The sequence below is a fragment of the Chiloscyllium punctatum genome, chromosome 38 (assembly GCF_047496795.1).
Source record: "Chiloscyllium punctatum isolate Juve2018m chromosome 38, sChiPun1.3, whole genome shotgun sequence".
Taxonomy (NCBI): Eukaryota; Metazoa; Chordata; class Chondrichthyes; order Orectolobiformes; family Hemiscylliidae; genus Chiloscyllium; species Chiloscyllium punctatum.
In genome coordinates this window covers 9758356-9778619 of record NC_092776.1, presented here as the reverse complement: position 1 = coordinate 9778619, position 20264 = coordinate 9758356, and the positions used below count along the sequence as shown (strand labels likewise).

General features: G+C 43.6%; 1 protein-coding gene across 5 annotated transcripts in view; it reads left to right on the top strand.

Annotated features, from left to right (window-relative positions):
* Nucleotides 1–10076: 10076 nt before the first annotated feature.
* Nucleotides 10077–20264, top strand: part of LOC140463330 (CREB3 regulatory factor-like) — a 158441-nt gene continuing 148253 nt past the window's right edge. For 3 of the 5 annotated variants that reach the window (XM_072557133.1, XM_072557130.1, XM_072557136.1), the window contains exon 1: nucleotides 10077–10208. The gene's annotated coding sequence lies outside the window, so the exon portion shown is untranslated. The remainder of the gene's footprint in view (nucleotides 10209–20264) is intronic. The other 2 variants (XM_072557134.1, XM_072557131.1) reach the window with 2 other exon arrangements.

The window sequence follows — 20264 nt, the reverse complement described above, 5'->3', positions numbered from 1 at the left end:
TCCTGGAGGTTTTTATTTAAAATTCATTCATAGGGTATGGATGGCTGGGGTAACATTTATTACCCATCCTTAGCTGCTCCTTAGAAGGTGGTGGTGAGCTGCCTTCTTGAACCGCTGCAGTTCATGTTGTATAGGTAGACCTACAGTGCTGTTAAGGAGTGAGTTCCAACATTTTCTAATGATGCTGAAGGAATAGTGATGTATTTCCAAGTCAGGTTAGTGTGTGGTTTGGAAGGGAATGTACAGGCACTGGTGTTCCCATGTTTCTGCTACCCTTGATCTCCAAGTCATTCCTGCGGTCTGTAGCCATTGTAAATAATCTGAATGTGGTGTTATTTTAGTGAACTGATTTCCGGCTGTACTGTTTTCCATCCTCCTCCCAGTCTCTAGAGTCGCACACCACATACTTCTTGGTTCTTTACCCTAGTTTTATGATCTTTAAAAGGGAAAAAAAAAAACATTTTTGGTACCTAACTTATTTTTCTCCGGGATTGCAACTTTTATTGGCTGCTTGATAACTGTTTGGGGTTATGGATAAGTAATGTGCGTTTGTGTGTTAGCCTGTAAGCATAATGCTGAGCTGTTCCTCTGTGGGAGCATCGCTGCCCTGTTGCCACATGAGATAGATTCATTTCTATTGAGGATCATTGAATGGAGGTGAGGGTGTGTCTGATCGCCAACAATAAATCAGTTAACCACATTGGAGATTTGGAGTTGAGAGTGTATGCTGCAAAAGCACAGCCAGTCAGGCAGCATCTGGGGAGCAAGAGACTTGACGTTTCAGGCATAAGTCCTTTATTAGGAATGAGGCTTGTGAGCAGAGAGAGTAGAGAGATAAATGGGAGGAGGGTGGGGCTGGGGGAAGGAAACTGAGAATGCGATAGGGAGTTGAAGGTGATAGGTTGGAAAGGAGGGTGGAGCGGATAGGTGGGAAGGAAAATGGACAGGTAGGACAGGTCAAGAGGGCAGTGCCAAATTGGAAGGTTGGATCTGGGATAAGGTGGGGGGAGGAGAAGTGAGACAACTGGTGAAATCCAAATTGACGCTGTGAAATTGGAGGGTCCCAAGGTGGAAGATGACGCGTTCTTCCTCAAGACATCAGGTGGTAGGGGTTTAGTAGTGGAGGAGGCCCAGGCCCTGCACGTCCTTGGGGGAGTTAGTGTTCGTTCACTGGGCAGTGGGGTTGCAGTGTGTGTGTGTGTGTGTGTGTGTGTGTGTGTGTGTGTGTGTCCCGAAAATGTTCTCTGAAGCATTTTGAAAGGAAGTGTCCTGTCTCCCCAGTGTAGAGGAGACCACATCGGGAGCAATGGATACAGTAAATGATATCTGTGGAAGTGCAGGTAAATATCTGACAGATGGTGGAATGCTCCTTTTGGTCCTTGGACGGGGGGGGGGGGGCGGTGAGGGGGAGAGGTGTAGGCGTAGGTTTTGCAATTCCTGTGGTGGCAGGGGGAAGGCACTGGGAGGGGAGGGTGGGTTAGTGGGGGGTGTGGACCTGACGAGAGTGCAGATGGGGGTGGGGAGGGAAATATGGGGAAGTGTAGATCCAGGTCAGTGTCCTGTCTGTCTATATGTTGTAGGCTACAGTATTCCAGGCAATGGCTGATGAGTGAAGGACTGTTTGGGATGAAGAGTATTGGTGAAAGGCACCTTGATGAGTGAGTGCGAGTGGGTTTTGAAACCTCAGTTGTTGGTCATCTACCTGACACTTGCCATCATTGTCACCAAAATTACCATGGGAGTGGCACTGCTCAGAAATTTGGCAGTTTATATATCTAACTGCTGTTAATGGCAAATGCTATTGTGTATTTTGAAGCTTTGTATATTACATAACAAGGTGCTCTTCACTTTAACTTGCCCTTTCTCAGTGCCTTAATTTGATGAGCAGGTGGGGCAAGGTCAGGGCTGATGCTTTCACGAATGTAAAGTGTGCCTTTTATGAAATTGTCCCTTACACAACAAAATAGAGCAATTAGACTCAGATTTCACCTCATCTCACTGCATAGCAAACCATTAAGTGCACAAGATGCATGTTGCCAACAATTCAAATGGATGGTTTAAAGGTTACCTACCGGTGATATATATTGTCATTGGAGAGAAGTGCTAAATGTGTATTTCTGTGTATTCCCATCTCTGTCTGACAGATGCTTCTCCTGCCCTTTCTTGTAAAATGAGGGAATAACAACAATTTGCATTTAAATAGCACCTTTTTTAAAAGGGGCAAAATATCTCTTGGCACTTCGCAGGAGTGATCATCAAAAGAAAAAGTTGACACCAAGCCACATCATATGATGTCGGGTCAGTGATCAAGTCTTTGGTCCAGTGATTGTTGTTAAGGAGCTGCATAGAGGAAGAGAGAAAGATGTAGACCATTTCAGAGCTAAAAGTATTTCATAGTGCCCCTATTTCATAGTTTCCACGCTGTACATCTCTTTATCAGCTTGGCAGACATCTTTTATAGATCCATAGCATTGCAGCAAAGGAGCCAATTCAATCCATTGGAACTGCTCTAGCCTCTTGGTAGAATGAACCAGATTACTCCCATCGACTTTATTCAGTACCAAGATGTTTGATTTATGACCTCAAATTGAATCAAGGATCAGGAAGGAAAGTGAAGTTTAGATTAGATTAGATTACTTACAGTGTGGAAACAGGCCCTTCGGCCCAACAAGTCCACACCGCCCCGCCGAAGCGTAACCCACCCATACCCCTACATCTACATTTACATTTACCCCTTACCTAACACTATGGGCAATTTAGCATGGCCAATTCACCTGGCCTGCACATCTTTGGACTGTGGGAGGAAACCGGAGCACCCGGAGGAAACCCACGCAGACACGGGGAGAACGTGCAAACTCCACACAGTCAGTCGCCTGAGGCGGGAATTGAACCCGGGTCTCAGGCGCTGTGAGGCAGCAGTGCTAACCACTGTGCCACCGTGCCGCCCACAGAGTTGGGGTAAAAGATGAGCTATGGTCAAGCTGGAGGGCTTAGCAGAGTTGAGAACCATATAATTCCATTCCTTTTCCCATGGAATGTGGACATGCTAAGGCCAGCTTGTAATGACTCTCCATTCCACCTTTAAGAGGGTGATGCTGGAACACTTCTCTGAAACTGAGTGCCTTTCTAGGCCACAAGTTCGTGAAAAGTCAACTGTTGACTTTGGAATCAAAATAATGCAGACCAAAGGACAGAAGATTACCTTTTTTCAAAAGAACATTTGTGAACTAGAAATATCTTTAGAATAATCCAGTTGTTTCATGGTTGGCCATTACTGATGTTAGCTTTTTACTTTGAAATATAAACTCATTTAAATTCCTTTGCTGCTGTGGTGGGTTGTCTCTGGGTCACTCGACTGATGACGGAGCCATTATGTTACTATTCCCGTGTTCTTTCAGCTTTTCATTTATTCAATGTTTTTGTCTTCTGAGGAATTTTTTTTGTTTTTGAGGTATTCAAATCTTGAAAGATTTTGACAGTCAAAATGAGAGTGGGCTGTTGCTCATGGCTGAAACCTCAGTCACCAAAACGCACAACTTTAAGGTAATTGCCAAAAAAAACAGAGATGGGATGTGGGGAATTTGTTTATGCTGTTTCAATCTGGAATGGATTGCCTGAAAAATGATGGAAGCAATTTCAAAGTTTCAAAATGCAATTGGATAAGTACTGTAAAGGAGAAGAATTTCCAAGATTTGTGGGAGTGGGAGTAATCTGGTTCATTCTACCAAGAGGCCAGAGCAGTTCCAATGAATTGAATTGGCTCCTTTGCTGCAATGCTATGAATCTATAAAGATGACTGTCAAGCTCAGCAGATACAGAGTCATAGAGATGTACAGCGTGGAAACAGGACCTTCCATCCAACTCATCCATGCTGACCAGATATCCAAAATTAATCTAGTCCCATTTTCCAGCAATTAGCCCACATCCCTCTTCACCCTTCCAATGCATATACCCATCCAGATGCCTTTTAAATATTGTAATTGTACCAGCCTCCACCACTTCCTCTGGGAGCTCATTCCATACACGCACCACCTTCTGCATGAAAACAATGCCCCGTAGGTCCCTTTCAGACCTTTCCCCTCTCACTCTAAGTCTATCCCCTCTCGTTCTGGACTCCCCCACCCCAGGGAAAAGGCCTTGTCTATTTATACTATCCACACCCCTCATGATTTTATAAACCTCTATAAGGTCACCCCTCAGCCTCTGTTGAGGTGTCCAAATTGTTTCTCAAACCAAGGTGCCACACTATCCAAAAGGCTGTGCTTTTGCAAGTTAATTTCATTGCAGAACAATGAAGATGATGAGAAAACGATCAACATTCGACTGTTTTACTCCGATGGAGGAAGTGAGGACTGTAGATGCTGGAGATTAGAGTCAAGAGTATGGTGCTGGAAAAGCACAGCAGATCAGGCAGCATCAGAGAAGTAGGAGAGTCAACGTTTCGTGCATAAACCCTTCATCAGGAATGAGGAAGGGCTATGCCTTTCATTCATAAGCCCTTCATCCTCATTCTTGATGAAGGGCTTATGCCCGAAACATCAATTCTCCTACTGCTTGGATGCTGCCTGACCTGCTGCGCTTTTCCAGCACCACACTTTCGACATTGTTTTACTCTGAAGCCTAAGTTAGACAAGAGTGTTACCATTAAGATTAGACTGCAGAATTGCACAGTTGGTACTCCGAATACTGGTTGCCATGGTCTGATTTTGACCATATTGTTATGTCAAAGTCTTAAATATTAAAAATGAGTGTGAAGTAATTCTCTGCTTTTTAAGGATGCTTTTGTAAACGTAAAAATCCCAAATTCAGAATGTGGTAGCCCTATTGATGTTTTGCTTCACCTCAGATGGGGATTGCCTGCCCTCCAGGATTGCCCCGAGGCCCCCAAAAACATGTATCTCCAGCACAATGCAAAGAGCAACCTGGGAGAAAAATCAAAGAGGAATGAAGAAAATCATTTTAAAAATAAATTACTACTTGTAAAGTGGTCAGAGAGATATAGGGATAAAGGATGTTTCATGACCATTGGTGAAACAGCCAATGAGAGTCTTTCACTGTGGGAACACAGAATACAGCAAGGGTGGGCATGTCAAGTGACTGGATTACAAGGTTGAATGTGGGGGTTGGTGTTTAAGGGTTACGTGCTAAATCTTCCAGGAATGTGCCCACCCAGAGTTGCATCTGCTACACCCATACTCTTGGCCAGTGGTTTGTATGAAGCAAGGGATTTTACCTGTTTCACACAGGATTTTGAACTTTAAATTCTCGTGTGTCTCTGTGGTTATTTTGAAACAGAATATTAAGCATGACAGAGACTGGTTCTGGGCCTATTTGCATTCTGAATTTGGGTGTTGATGGGCACACCCAAAAAATGTCTTCCTGTACACCAATGGATTAAGGGGACTTGCTGGTTATTGTAAACTTCATACACTTTTATATCTTTCCTGCCTGACTTGTTGTAGCGAAAGTTAATTAGCCTATGTTTGTGATCGGTGAAGGGTGGGGTGTAGCTAGTGAAGAAGGGGAATTAAAAATAATGATGCGATACTAGAAACAGTCAGGAATGAAACTGGATGCAAATTTTATTAATAAACAGTTTGGCTGCATGCCATTTGTTCATAGGGTTGAATGTCTATTGTGATCGTCAAATTGTTCACACTTCCAAACACATAGGGATACTGTTCTTTCACTTTTGAAACTGCACGTGTCAATTACGATGTATCAGCTCCTTTTAATAACTCGAGGCCTCTCAGTTTTGCTCCTTTACATGAGTCATTAGCAAATTGTGTAAAGAGCTTTCTGTCTTTAATCTTTAGCCCACATTTCTCTACAGCCTGGAAGGCCTCTATATTGTTTGGCTCATGGGTTGCATACCGAGCTCCAGCAAGCAGAAAGGGGAAAGATAATTATCCTTAAGTCACAAGGAACCATTGTCATATGTTGTACACATACATCATCAGACAAGTGGGCAACCACTTTGCATCAACATGGGGCAAGGTGAGGTGTCAGCACTCCAGGGTACATTAGCTAGGATAGGGATTGAAAACCTTGCCCTGATTCTGCACCACTCTCTGGATGTCCAGCTAACTGACCCCCTCAGGGGAGCTTGTTTACAAGGAGACAGTGAAATGGTGGTGATGTTGCTGAACGAATAATCTTAGAAATCCAGGTTAATGGTTTGGGGAAAACAAAAATTATGGAAATCACAGCAGGTCAGGTAGTTGGTGCTGTAATGAAGAGTCATCTAGACTCAACGTTAGCTTGTTCTCTCTCCACAGATGGTGTCTGACCAGCTGGAATTTTCAGCATTTTTTTGTTTTCAGTACAGACTCCAGCATCTGTAGTAACTTGCTGCTATAATGGTTTAGGGACATGGGTTTAAATTCCACTAGTCTGTGATGGTGACCATGAGAACTAACATTGATCACTGTAATAGCCTGGATGTAATAGCCCAACTAGTACATTAATATCCTTTTTAGAGATAGAAATCTGCCATCCAGATGTAGTCTGACCAATGTGTAACTCAAGACCAACAGCAATGTAGTTGCAGAGGGCATTTAAGAATCATTGTCTTAGCTATCCAGTCAGTACAAGAGCAATTAGGGATGGGCAACTTTTGCTGGTCCTAATGTTCACATAAAATTTGAGTGTAGCATTGTTGGAAATGCTGGCTTTTGGGTGAGATGTCAAACTGGGACTCTCTGCCCTTTCGGATGAACACAAAAGATGTCATAGAATCATAGAGTAATACAGCATGGAAACAGGCCCTTCGACCCAAACTGGTCTGTGCTGACCATAGTGCCCACTCAGCTAGTTTCAATAGCCTATATTTGGTTCATATCCCTCCGCATCCATGTACCTATCCAAATGTTTTAAAATGTTGCTTTTGTACCTGCCTCAACTACTTTTTCTGGCAGCCCATTACATATACGCACTACTCTCTGTATGAAGAAGTTGCCCCTCATGTCCTCCTCAATCTTTCCACCCTTACCTTAAACCTGTGCTTTCTAGTTTTCAATTCCCATCCCTGGGAAAAAGACTATATGTATTCATCCTATCTATGCCCCTCATGATTTTATACACTTTAGTTTACACAAAACTACTAACCAAATAACCGCTGTTTAATTGGTCGTGGTGTCCTATGTTAGGAAGTGGTAATCGGCCAGGGTTGTGTGTATGCATATACTACTAATTCTGACTGTCTAAACTCTTGGCATTATCTTGAAAAATAACAGGAGACCACTTCAGTATTTTGGCCACTATTATCGTTCAATCATCATTGTTTAATTTGGATTCTCTGGTCATTATTGCAACACTATTTATAGGAGCTTGGTGTATATAAATCAGCTGCCATATTTTCTGTATTACAACTGTGAATATACTGTTACCTGTCACAGGGTTAAAATCCTGGAACATTCTTCACTGCTGCCCCTGTGGTGTAGGGACATCCACAATGCAATTATTAAAGAAGGCAGTTCACACCACCTTTTTGGGGAGGGGGTCAAGGATTGAGATGCTGCCCAGTCAGCAAAACTCATCCTCTGAAGAATAAAACCAAAAGTACTTGATTGGCAATATACTGTTCTGGACTGTTGAGTTAGGGAAGGTGCTATTTTTTTAAAAAAGCAAGTTTTTCTGTCACTTTAATTTCAGTACAGTGCTTTAAGAAGGAGAAAGTATTGTTAACAGGGACAGGCTGATGTCAGCTACAGGAATTATGAATGAGGATCCCTTGGATCTTGGGAATTATGGGCTGCAGTCTTTTGATAGAAGAAAAAACCTACAGGAAATTACCATTTTATAAAAATGACATTTTACACTTTGAGGTGAAAATTATTGGAGACCTACTTCCATTATAAAGACGGGAGACTTTCCAGTGACACTGCTCAGAGTACCTTAGAAGGTATCAGGAGCATCACACCATAACCTGCTGCCCATGTGTGTTGGCCAGTCTGTCCTTTGAAGCTGACAAGGCTTGCCTGGTGTAAACAATCACAGCTGGGATGATAGGATCAATGCATGAGCAATCAATCTCCAGAGGTTAAGCAGAAGGTCATTTTCTGTTGCTGGGCAGGTTGTCTTCTGAGACCAGTGCACCTTATCCCCTATACCTATCCCACAGCAAACTGCTGATCTCCTGCTTTACTGAAAATTACGTTGCCTTCTCCACCTTCCCTGGACCATTATCAAGCAATATTATCTACATTGCTCTATCACCCAATAGATAATATCCTGTTAGATGTTCCAATTGACACCTAAGTCAATTCCATTCTCTAGGATGTCTATTAGCCTGGTTTAGGTCATTGGAAAAAATTTGCATTTGTATAGCACTTTTGAATCTTGCTGAAAAGAGACACATTCACCGGAGCTTTATCTCATACTCATCAGGACTAATAAAACTCTGCATTCTCCCATGACGCTACATGAGGGAAAAGGAGTTTTTTTTTGGTTTGGAATTCAATTCTGATTCACAGAGGTGTTGCCATGAATAAAGTAACAGGAAACTTCTAAGCTCCTGGATAATTTTTTAAAAACACTTAAAACATATTCCTTTCAATGGTAGAATGAATCCATCGGTGTGAAAGTGAATGCTCATTTGACTGATGACTGATTCTTCATCCACCTATTATATTCTCAGGTACCTTCTCTCCAGCCCCACCCCCTCCCATTTATCTTTCCACCCCAGAGGCACCCTGCCTCATTCCTGATGAAGGGCCTTTGCCCGAAATGTTGATTTTCCTGCTCCTCGGATGCTGCCTGACCGGCTGTGCTTTTCCAGCACCATCTGATCTTGACTCTGACCTCCAGCATCTTCAGTCCTCACTTTCACCTAGTTGATTCTTAAATGTGTTAGTGTCGCTGTTAGCACACTCAGGATTCCTCAGCGATTGTGGTCCAATCTGGAATTACATCTAGCATCAGGACATGAATTGGACAGTGTGAATTTATGACATACTTTAAGGCGATTAAGTATTTCTGGCGTATTGTAATTGTTCTAATGGGGAAAAGACAGAAGCCAACACACACAAATCACATTCCCAGATGATAATTAAATGAATTAACATCTCTTCTGTTTGTTTGCAGAGGCAGATATTGACCAGGAGACAGAGAATTAAACTTTGCTGTTTTAAAGTTGCACTGTTTGATCTTTAATGCCCACATGAGAGGTCAGACAAGTCCTCAGTGTAACGTCTCATCCAAGTAATGAGGGGGTCCGGTAGAAAGCTTGGGACAATTACAGACAAAGAAAAACCATTCAGTCCATCAGCTGAAAACGAGCTGTACGGCCCAACCCACTTTCCAACTCTGAGCCGACAACAGCACAGACTAAAGTATTTCAAGTGCTTATTCGGGCATTTTGCAAATGCAGTTAATCTTTCTACATCTATTAACCTTTTAAGACGACGAGTTTCAGATCCCACTATATTTTAGGTGGGGGAAAAATCCTCCCCGCCTCTTCTGCCATCCTTCCAGCAGTTAGTTGAAACGTATGCCGTACCATGCCCACCTCCGCTCAATCCTCCCCTGTATATCCTCACTCCACCCCACCTCTGAACCCATCACCTCCTCCCCTTCACTGCCTGACTGCTAAGGGGAAATGGATCCTTCCTAGATTTTGTGTTCAAAGTTGCTGGAACAGAACCGCGAATCCACAAACTTCCGCCTCGGAGTTAACCTCAGGGCAACAGCTGATACGGGGTGGGGGGGGATATTAGACTACAGGGAGTGTCGTAACCAAATCCGACTGTCAACGATCACGTCTGCGCCCGTTTTCACGGCGAATGGGAAGGAAGGAGTGGACGCAAATACGCTTCTCCTCCTAACCTGACGGAGTGAGATTAACTAGACCAGACCCACCCTCACTAACCCCATGAGAATCAGCGACTGATACACTCGCGATCGGAACGATGATGCCTCTTTTGGAGGGACTCAAAAAGAAACGAGGTGTTGGAATATTTGTATTCATCCTCCCGAAGAATCCGCAAACGTGTGACAGTAATGAGAGACATCCTCGCTTTAAGGTTGCAGACGACACGGGAGCATGTGACAGGGGATGGGGGAGGGTTTGTGGGGCTGGTCATATGATCATCTTGACGGAATCAAAACAAACCCAGCAACAAAACTGAAGGGGAGAAGAGTAAGGGGGGTGGGGAAGGATTGCTTCAAGGATCTAGGTGTAGCGAACTTTTTCAGGAACCTGCTACAAAGTAAGTTGATTGTATCCGCGTGTGTCAGTCAGTGTCAGACTGGCGCTTTGTGGCTGGATCGCTACAATGTATCTGTTTTCTGTCTTTGTTGTTGCAGTCTTCCTGATCTGCTGTCTGGGTTGTTTCTCTCTCTCTCTCTCTCTCTCTCCCCCTTCGTTTATATATAGGTGCAGATATGAGTAAGCGTTGTTGGTGCACTTTTAGCAGCCCCTTCCCCTCCCTGATCGCTCTCCGGAGTCGAGTATCAAGGCAGGGACACATTTTTGTGTTTGTTCCCGATTCGTTTCTGAGTCTGTCTTCCCGTAATTGGATTCACCACTCTTACTTAACATTGCAAATAGGAAATCTCTCTCTCTCTCTCTGTTAAACCTGGAAAAACACCAAATAATCTTAAGAGGTCACAAAATTACAACCAAGACATCCCCTAAAGCGAACTGTTGTTGCTTTTTGTGATAAATGTACAATTCAACTGGCATTCACCTTCGGAGGCCGAGAGGCGGAAATAGTCCAAGCGGAGGCCGTCTCCCTCATCAGATTGGAGTTGTTTTTTTAAAGGGACACAGCGTTCGTGGCTGGGGCTGTTGGAAAAGAAGGTGCTGGGATTCTGCTACTCCCCTGACACAATCCAAGCCACAAGTCGGGGAGGCCATTTTACCCAACCTGCCACAACTGTTTTAGGAATTAATCCAGTATAATCTGTTCTCGGCTGTTCCTTCCCAAATACCATTTGAAAAGTGCCCCAACTCTCCGAAGAAGTGTTCAAGTGACCTTTTCGCCGGTTTATCCTGCGGTTTAGGGTTAACTGTTTTGCGTCCCTTGCATAATACCCCGAGTGTTTTGATCTCGGAGGAGCTTTTCAATGCTGGAGAGATGTTTTATGCGTAATCTTTTTGACAGCACCCTCAATGAATCAGGCTCATTGCCTAGACATTGCATCAAGTCAGCCGCTGGCGATACTGCAACTCGTGACAAATCATTCAATTTATTTCACTTTCCCAAACATACAGAAAGAAATTCTTAGGAAGACCAAAGACTCGATATTTCTTTTCCCCAATTACAACCACGATGATTTTGTTTCAACTCAAATTAAAGGGTTTTTTTTCTGAAATGTTCAGAGTTTTCACGTTTGATGGATTCCCAGCTTCAGAAATTGATCGAGATGCTGGAAGTTTGTGTATGTGAAGTAATACCAGTTTTGTTGCAAACCCCTGGTGCTAGATTTAAATAAATGACTCCGGAATAAGCAAATTTAATTCACTGGTTACAATACAGCGTTGTATGATGACATAGGGCAAGGGAGGAGTGGGATAAGTATTGGAAGAATTTAATCTGAAGAGGAAGGCTTTGGTAGGGCTGTGTAGGGGCGGGAGGGCAGAGAATTACTGAAAGATGACAGCAAATTGATCAGTCTGACAGAGAGAGAGAGAGATCATTGCCATTGTAGAAAAATTGACAGGGAAAAATACAAATGCCTGTAGTGGCGGGGGAAAAGATCAATGAGAGAATAGTGAATGGTTGATGTGAAAGTAATGGCAGGAACAGCGACGTCAAAGACAATCTGATCGCAGTCAGAAACAAATAGTCAACAGTGTGACAGTAAAGTGATGGGAGAGAGCAAGAGAACCTGAGTAATTGTAAAAAGAAGAAATAAAGTGAATGAAAAGCAAGATCTGGGTAACTGAAAATGAGGAGAGGTGTTAGAATAGATGAAGAAAATCAGGATAATTGGGAAGAGATCAGAATAATGACTGAAATGTTAAATAAGTATATGAATAGGAACAGTTTGGAGGGATATTGAGACAGGAGTAGGGAAGTGGAATAGTTTGGGATTATGTTTAGCATGTTTATGTTTGGAACGAAGGGTCTGTTTCTGTGCTTCATGACAATATTTGAAGACTAATGACTGGAAAAGGAAGGGAGAGATTATAGGAGTGAATAGAAGGTGTCAGGGAGAGAGAGATTATGATTAATAAATAAATAACTATAATGGCAGTATTGTATACTGACAGGGAATATGGAACACATATTTGAGACAGCATGGTCATTTTTTAATTGATTTAATGTCAATGTCCCTGTAATGTGAGGTCAGACAGCATTGCATCAGAATCTAAAATTTGCCAAAGCTTTGACAGAGAAAGGGATGGAGGGTAATATTAGAGATCTGGAAGTAGGTGATCCCTTGGGGATTCTAAGAGTTTTGATCCCAAAACAAAAGCAAAAAAAACTGTAAATGTTGTAAATCTGTAATAAAAACCGAATGGGCTGGACAAACTCTGGTTTGACAGCATCTGTGGAGAGAGAGAGAAACTGAGTTAATGTTTTGAGTTTGATATGATTCTTAATCAGAACTAAAGGGAATGGAAAAGTGGTGAATTTTCTGCTGTAGAAAAACGCAGGTAGGAGCAGGTGGAACAGAAAGAGTCAGACAGTGAGGGAGATTAGAGATGAAAGGGTCACAGAACAAATGTAAAGGGAGTGGTGATGGTTGTACAGATGAGAGATTTGGAGTGAGGGGATCAAAGGTGACAGAGGTGGGGGGTGAAGGCAGGAGAACAGGGTTGAGAAACAGCTAAGCCATGGATTGAGTGGTGGAGCAGACCTCAACGGGCTGAATGGCCTAATTCTATTGCTATATCTAATGGTCCAGAACAGACGTTAATAGTAGAATGACATTTAGCTCTGCTAAAGGAAAAACTAAGAATACCTGACTCTGGAGCAATCAAAAGGAGGGCAGAAAGGTTTTGGATGTTCAGTGGTGTTGCATTAACAGTTTGTTGCAAAACTTAATGGCTTTGTTTGTCACTTTGTTTTGACTGAAGGAACTGGCTGTCAGAGAATCAGAATTGTTAGGATGCAGAAGAAGGCCATTTGGTCCATCATGTCTGCACCAGTCTTCCAGGACTCAATATTACATAGCACTCTGTGGAGGGGAAGAGAGAAAGGAGGGGCTGGGTGTTATCACCGAAATAGGTGGAGTTTTGTTAGCCAAGGCAATTGAAAAATATGAATCATAGACTGGAAAACCGTTAAGTTGCAGAACTCCCTGATCAAATTGATGAGAAGAGTAGGTCTGAATGGTCAGTTCTTGTTCTGAAATATTACACCTTGAGGGCATAGGTTTAGGCTAAGAGGGGAAAGATTTAAAAGGTACCTAAGTGGCAACATTTTCACGCAGGATGATGCGTGTATGGAACGAGCTGCCAGAGGAAGTGATGGAGGCTAGTACAATTGCAACATTTAAAAGGCATCTGGGAGGGTATGTGAATAGGACGGATATGGGCCAAGTGCTGGCAAATGGGACTTGATTATTTTAGGATATCTGGTTGGCATGGATGACATTTGTGAGAAGATTTGTAGCTCGGGTGCTTGTTGTTGTGGTTCTGTTCGCCGAGCTGGGAATTTGTGTTGCAGACGTTTCGTCCCCTGTCTAGGTGATATCCTCAGCGCTTGGGAGCCTCCTGTGAAGCGTTTCTGTGATCTTTCCTCCGGCATTTGTAGTGGTTTGAATCTGCCGCTTCTGGTTGTCAGTTCCAGCTGTCTGTTGCAGTGGTCGGTATTTTGGGTCCAGGTCGATGGCATAGACAAGTTGGACCAAAGGGTCTGTTTCTGTGCTGTACATCTCTATGACCCTATTTAGTGCATCAGTGGAAGGTGACCCCATTTCCAGGGGAAATTTGGTAGATAAGGAAGAGGAGTGGGTTGAAGCAAAGATCCCAAAGGTAACAATGTGGGAACAAGTAGATTGATCCTAGTGGATGGGTAGGAGTGAAATAATGTGAGAGCAGCTCTGCAGAGCTGGACAATGGAGGAGAGGCACTAAGGAGAATGATACGGTTGAGTCTAATCAAAGGCTCAAGGCAAGTCAAGATGAGGAAGGGTTCTGGTCCTGGAGCATTTCATTCTGACTTTGGTTTATGGCTTGCGACAGGAGCAGAAATCCAATTGTAGAGATCTAGATTGAGAGTTGTGCGAATGGTCTTGAGAAGACTGAACTATGTTGAAGGAAAGGGAAGCTGGAGTTGGATCAATAGTTGGTTTTTAAAAAAGGGTGAGCTTCTGGGGATTAGAATGACAGTGACTAGTTTGATGGAGAAGGAGGAGGCCAGGAAAGGAGCTCGAGTGTAGTGAGAACAGAATCTGGAGGGAGACAGGTTGGGTCCTGTAGATAAGATAAACTCCAACTGGGGGAGATGGGGAGGAACAGACATGAACAGGGAGGAACAGGTGCAGAGGACGGGGTTGCCCTGGAGTGAAGTTTGGTTTGGTGGGAAAGGGGAGAAAGCCTGGGTAGCATCAGCAGAAGAAAGTGAATAAATTATTTTAAGCTGATTCCTTGCTTCCTTTGAACATGGAGCTGAGGGCAAATAGACAGATGGGGAGAAGTGGGTGTAAGGAATTTGTTGGTAGTGGAGACAAGAAGCCAGAGGTTTTGATTACTTTTCAGAATGATCCTGGAACACTGAGCTGTTTTGGCTGAAGAGAGGGAAATCTAATGCTGTTGTTCAATAGATCTGTTGATGGCTGTTTAATCCAGCTGCGCATCTGTTAGGCTGAAGCATGTGGGTTTTGGATTGAGGGAGAGAGGACATTAGATTAGATTAGATTAGATTACTTACAGTGTGGAAACAGGCCCTTCGGCCCAACAAATCCACACCGACCCGCCGAAGCGCAACCCACCCATACCCCTACATCTACCCCTTACCTAACACTACGGGCAATTTAGCATGGCCAATTCACCTGACCTGCACATCTTTGGAGTGTGGGAGGAAACCGGAGCACCCGGAGGAAACCCACGCAGACACGGGGAGAACGTGCAAACTCCACACAGTCAGTCGCCTGAGGCGGGAATTGAATCCAGGTCTCTGGCGCTGTGAGGCAGCAGTGCTAACCACTGTGCCACCATGCCGCCCACATAACCCGTAGCAGAGAGAAAAGCCAGAATGGGAGCCAGTGAGAGTTTTACTGGGGAAGATGGCATCCAAAGGTAGATGAACAGTTCTAAAACTGGAGACGAATTAGCAAGTGCAAGATTAGATAAAATGGGCATTTATAGCTTGAGATGTCGTGAGAGACAGACTGGGATCAATAATCATTGTATTGAGAGAAATATCAGGATAATTACTGAAAGTGGAGCCAGAAATAAAAAATAATGGTAAAGGTAATGAGTGAAAATAAGCAGGGGTTAAAACTGAGATAACATTGGAAAAGGGTGAGATCTGGGTAATAACAAGGAGAGAGAGTGAATTGAGTAAATTTAAGCTCAGGAACACCTCAGTGGACAGTGTGCTGTAACTTGTACAAAGTCCCATGTATTAATCAGTCTGCTGCTCAATGAGCAATACCTCACGTGGTAAGGTTCTTGTTGCTTGTTTTAAATCCCCCATGGCCTCCAGTCTCCCTGTTGCAATTTTGTTCAGGTCTACAATGCTCTGAGCTCAGTTGGCTGGATGGTTGGTTTGAGATGCAGACATTACGAGTTCAATTCCTGTACCAGCTGAGATAACCTTCTCAATCTTGCCACTTACCTGAGGTGTGGTGATCCTCTGGTTAAACCAGTTGACTCACTCTCTCTCGCTCTCGCGCGCTCTCTCTGTCACACGCTCTCTCTGTCGCGCGCTCTCGCACTCACTCTTGCACTCGCTCTCTCTCTCTGAGAGCATCCCTATGCTCCTTTTTACCTGGACCATCTCAGACTCCTCCACTTCTATCTCGGGCGACCGACTCAACACGGACATTTACTATAAACCAACCAACTCCCACAGCTACCTAGATTACACCTCCTCCCACCCTGCCCACTGTAAAAATGCCATTCCATATTCCCAATTCCTTCACCTCCGCCGCATCTGCTCCCAGGAGGACCAATTCCAATACCGAACAACCCAGATGGCCTCCTTCTTCAAAGACCGCAATTTCCCCTCAGACGTGGTTGATGATGCTCTCCACCGCATCTCCTCCACTTCCCGCTCCTCCGCCCTTGAGCCCCGCCCCTCCAATCGCCACCAGGACAGAACCCCACTGGTCTTCACCTACCACCCCACCAACCTCCAGATACATCGTATCATCCTTCATCATTTCCGCCACCTCCAAACAGACCCCACCACCAAGGATATATTTCCCTTCCCACCCCTATCAGCGTTCCGGAAAGACCACTCCCTCTGCGACTCCCTCGTCTGATCCACACCCCCCACCAACCCAACCTCCACTCCCGGTACCTTCCCCTGCAATCGCAAGAAATGTAAAACTTGTGCCCACACCTCCCCCCTCACTCACTTCCCCCCCCACCCCCCCCCCCCCCCCAAGGACCCAAGGGATCCTTCCATATCCGTCACAAATTCACCTGCACCTCCACACGTATTATTTACTGCATCCGCTGCACCTGATGTGGCTGCGTCTACGTTGGGGAGACAGGCCGCCTACTTCTGGAACGTTTCAGAGAACACCTCTGGAACACCTGCACCAACCAACCCAACCGCCCCGTGGCTGAACACTTTAATTCCTCCTCCCACTCCGCCAAGGACATGCAGGTCCTTGGCCTCCTCCATCTCCAGACCATGGCAACACGACGCCTGGAGGAAGAGCACCTCATCTTCTGCCTAGGAACCCTCCACCACAAGGGATGAATGCAGATTTCTCCAGCTTCCTCATTTCCCGCCCCCCCCCCCTTGTCTCAGTCCCAACCCTCGGACTCAGCACCGCCTTCTTGACCTGCAATTTTCTTCCCGACCTCTCCGGCCTATCACCCTCACCTTAACCTCCTTCCACCTATCGTATTCCCAATGCCCCTCCCCCAAGTCCCTCCTCCCTACCTTTTATCCGAAACGTCGCTTCTCCTGCTCCTTGGATGCTGCCTGACCTGCTGCGCTTTTCCAGCAACACATTTTTCAGCTGTGATCTCCAGCATCTGCAGTCCTCACTTTCTCCTCTGGGAATATGGCAACTTTACCTGGTGGGGTGAGAGAGTGCAATATGGAGAATGCCTAACTGACAGAGACATATGGAGATATTGATTGGAAAATGCGAGAGATAGGGCTTTGTAACTAAAAAGGAGAAAGTGAAAGAAATTTTACAGCTCACCTTCTATGGTAAAGGTCAGCCTTTATCACAAGCAGAAAATGAAAGTGAACTAGAAGAAAATGAGTCAGAATTCCCGGAACTAGATTACTGAAAACAGAACATGCTCACACTCAAAACGTCCAGTTATTTCATTTCTAATCTTGCTGCAGCTTTCTGTGGTCTCTTGTCCAGGTCTGTACAGGAAAAAGTGCACTGATGGAAGGGTGACCGAAAGGATCAGATGTCTTGAATTCAGTTTGCATTACGTTTTTTTCCAGCCCTTTCTAGAACAGTTTGTCATGATCAGAAACCCTTTAGGAATATGGGCAAAGTGGAAGGAGAGATTAATTTAATCTGTGTAAGGATATGCAATCTGAAACACTTCTTTGGTGTAAATGACAAACTGTAATCTAATCATATTTGTTCCACTATTTCAATTACCAATATTTGTTTGTTGAGCCCAGCTCAAATCCAGAACTGAATATTTGTTTATGGGATGTTTGGACATTGCCATGAAGTTGTGAGGCAGCTGATAGAAGTATATTTAAATAGGTTGGCTTGTAAATTAGGTAAAATGCAATGATGTATTAATATGTAACTTGGATTGTATTCTGTTCAGGATTCCTTAAATAAAATGGAATTTAACATAAATAGATGCTGTTCATACGGGTAACTTACAGTTGCAAAAGAGGATTTGAAGTTTGGAACTTATTTGTACATTACTAACAAGAAAAAAGTATGTCAAATAATTAAAACATTGATTAAAAATAGATATTTAAATTAGAGAGCTGCATGGCATTTGACAAATCTACTAAATTTAAACAGTAATCTCCGTAAAATGTGGTGAATACAAGCCATAAAAACAGAATTTGCTGGAAAAGCTCAGCAAGTCTGGCAGTATCTATGGAGAGAAATCAGAATCAATATTTTGAGTCCAGTGACCCTCCTTCAGAACTGATAGCATTTTTTTCCTAGCTATTATATATGCTGAAAATGGGAGTGGGTGTGGGGGTGAAGGAGCAAGCATATAGGCCTAGATGGAGCCCAGAGAGAGAGAACGACAGAGGGACAAATGGACACTTGACTGTATGCCAAGGAGATAGAAAGGCTCTCTTTGGGCTCCACTTTGCCCTAACTGTTCACTCCTTTCCCCATTCCCTGTCTTCAGTATATGTACCTTTTACTAGCTATAAGAACATAAGATATAGGAGCAGAATTAGGCTTTTTGGCCCATCGAGTCTGTTCCACTATTCGATAATGGTGGATATGTTTCTCAACCCCATTCTCCTGCCTTCTCCCATAACCATCGATTCCCTTACCAATCAAGAACATATTTATCTCTGTCTTAAAGAAACTCAATAGTTTGGCCTCCCCAGCCTTCTGTGGCAATGAGTTCCACAGATTCACCACCCTCTGGGTGAAGACATTTCTCCTCATCTCAGATCTAAAGGGTTGTCCCTTCACTCCAAGGCTATGCCCTCTGGTCTGAATCTCTGCTACTAGTGGAAATACTTTCTCCACATCCATTCTATCCAGGGTTTTCAGTAATCTGTAAGATACTACTAGTTCTCAAGAAGGGTCACTGGACTCAAAACATTAACTCTGTTTTCTTTTTCACAGATTCTGGCAGACCTCCTGAGTTTCTCTAGCAATATCTGCTGTTGTTTCAGATCTTCAGCATCCACAGTTCTTTGTTTTATTTTAATGAACATAAGCTATATGGATTTAACTACTTTAGGTTTTGGTTAACATTTAGTTAAGTAGAAAATTGAAGCATTGATAATTGATTAATTCCCATTGTAACAATACTATGGCTTTAAGAGATGTATTTTAAACTTGGTTTTTATTTATGAAGCAAAGTTGAGAAACAGCTGCTGTGCAATCTACTCAAAGCCAATAGAATAAACAGCTTGTGAGGCCTAGGTTTTTTTTAATGTTGCAACAGTAGACGCAGCCTGAATGATTGGTATCAAGCTCCCCCAGAACCAGAATGTTTAGTTTTAGCTTCCAGCAGTTGCTGGGGCTTCAAGCTGGATGTGGAAGCTGTTTCTCCTCTCCCTCTGTTACAGCTAAAGGCTGGGGAGTTCTCTTCCTGGTGCTAGAATTGCATATGAGACAATCTATTTTACTGAATTTGCCTTTGCCAAGGGAGTGTTTATGGGATGTTACTATACTGGAACAGTTCTGTTTAGTAGTTAAATGATCTAATATTCTGTAAAGTTTTCCATTAGAATTAAGTTATTCCAATTCTTTTTTTTTTGGTTGTATTTTAACTCTAGTGTGTGAATGAAGTGTGTTTTGCTTTTTCTATTTTTCAAGACTAGTAGCTTGACCAATTGAATTGAAATTTCTAACACTTGCTGTTAAAACAAGAAAAAGTTAGTCTAGGTGTCTTCTTAATCTATTTTGAGGGGATTTGGTCTGGTCTATAATAATACATGAATCCAAGATTGTATACAATTCTACTCTGAAGGAAGCTATTTAGCCAGTCATTCCTCTGCTGGCTCTTCCTACAAGAGTCCAGAAGCACTCCCCCGCTTGCTCCCCGTGACCTTGCAACTGTTTACTTTTCAGATAACCATTCCAATTCCGCCTTAAATATGAAACGAAACAAAGAACTTCGGATATTGGAAAACTGAAACAGAAACAGTATCTTCTGGATAAACTCAGCAGGTCTGGCATCTGAGGACAGAAAACAGAGTTAGCAGTTCAGGTCCAGTGACGCTTCATCTGAATTGATAATAACTAGGAAAAGGTGTATCTTTATCCTCAATGTTTCAGGTCCAGTGACCCTTCATCACCTTTTCCTAGCTTCTATCAACTCAGGTGAAGGGTCACTGGACCCGAAATGTCAACTCGGCTTTCTCTCCACCGATGCTGCCAGACCTGCTGAGTTTCTCCAGCAATTTCTGCTTTTGTATCCTCTTGAGGGTCCTGGTTCAACCTACCATGGAGTGTTTTCCTGATCTATGTTGTGTGAAAGATTTTCTCTGGTTCTCACTG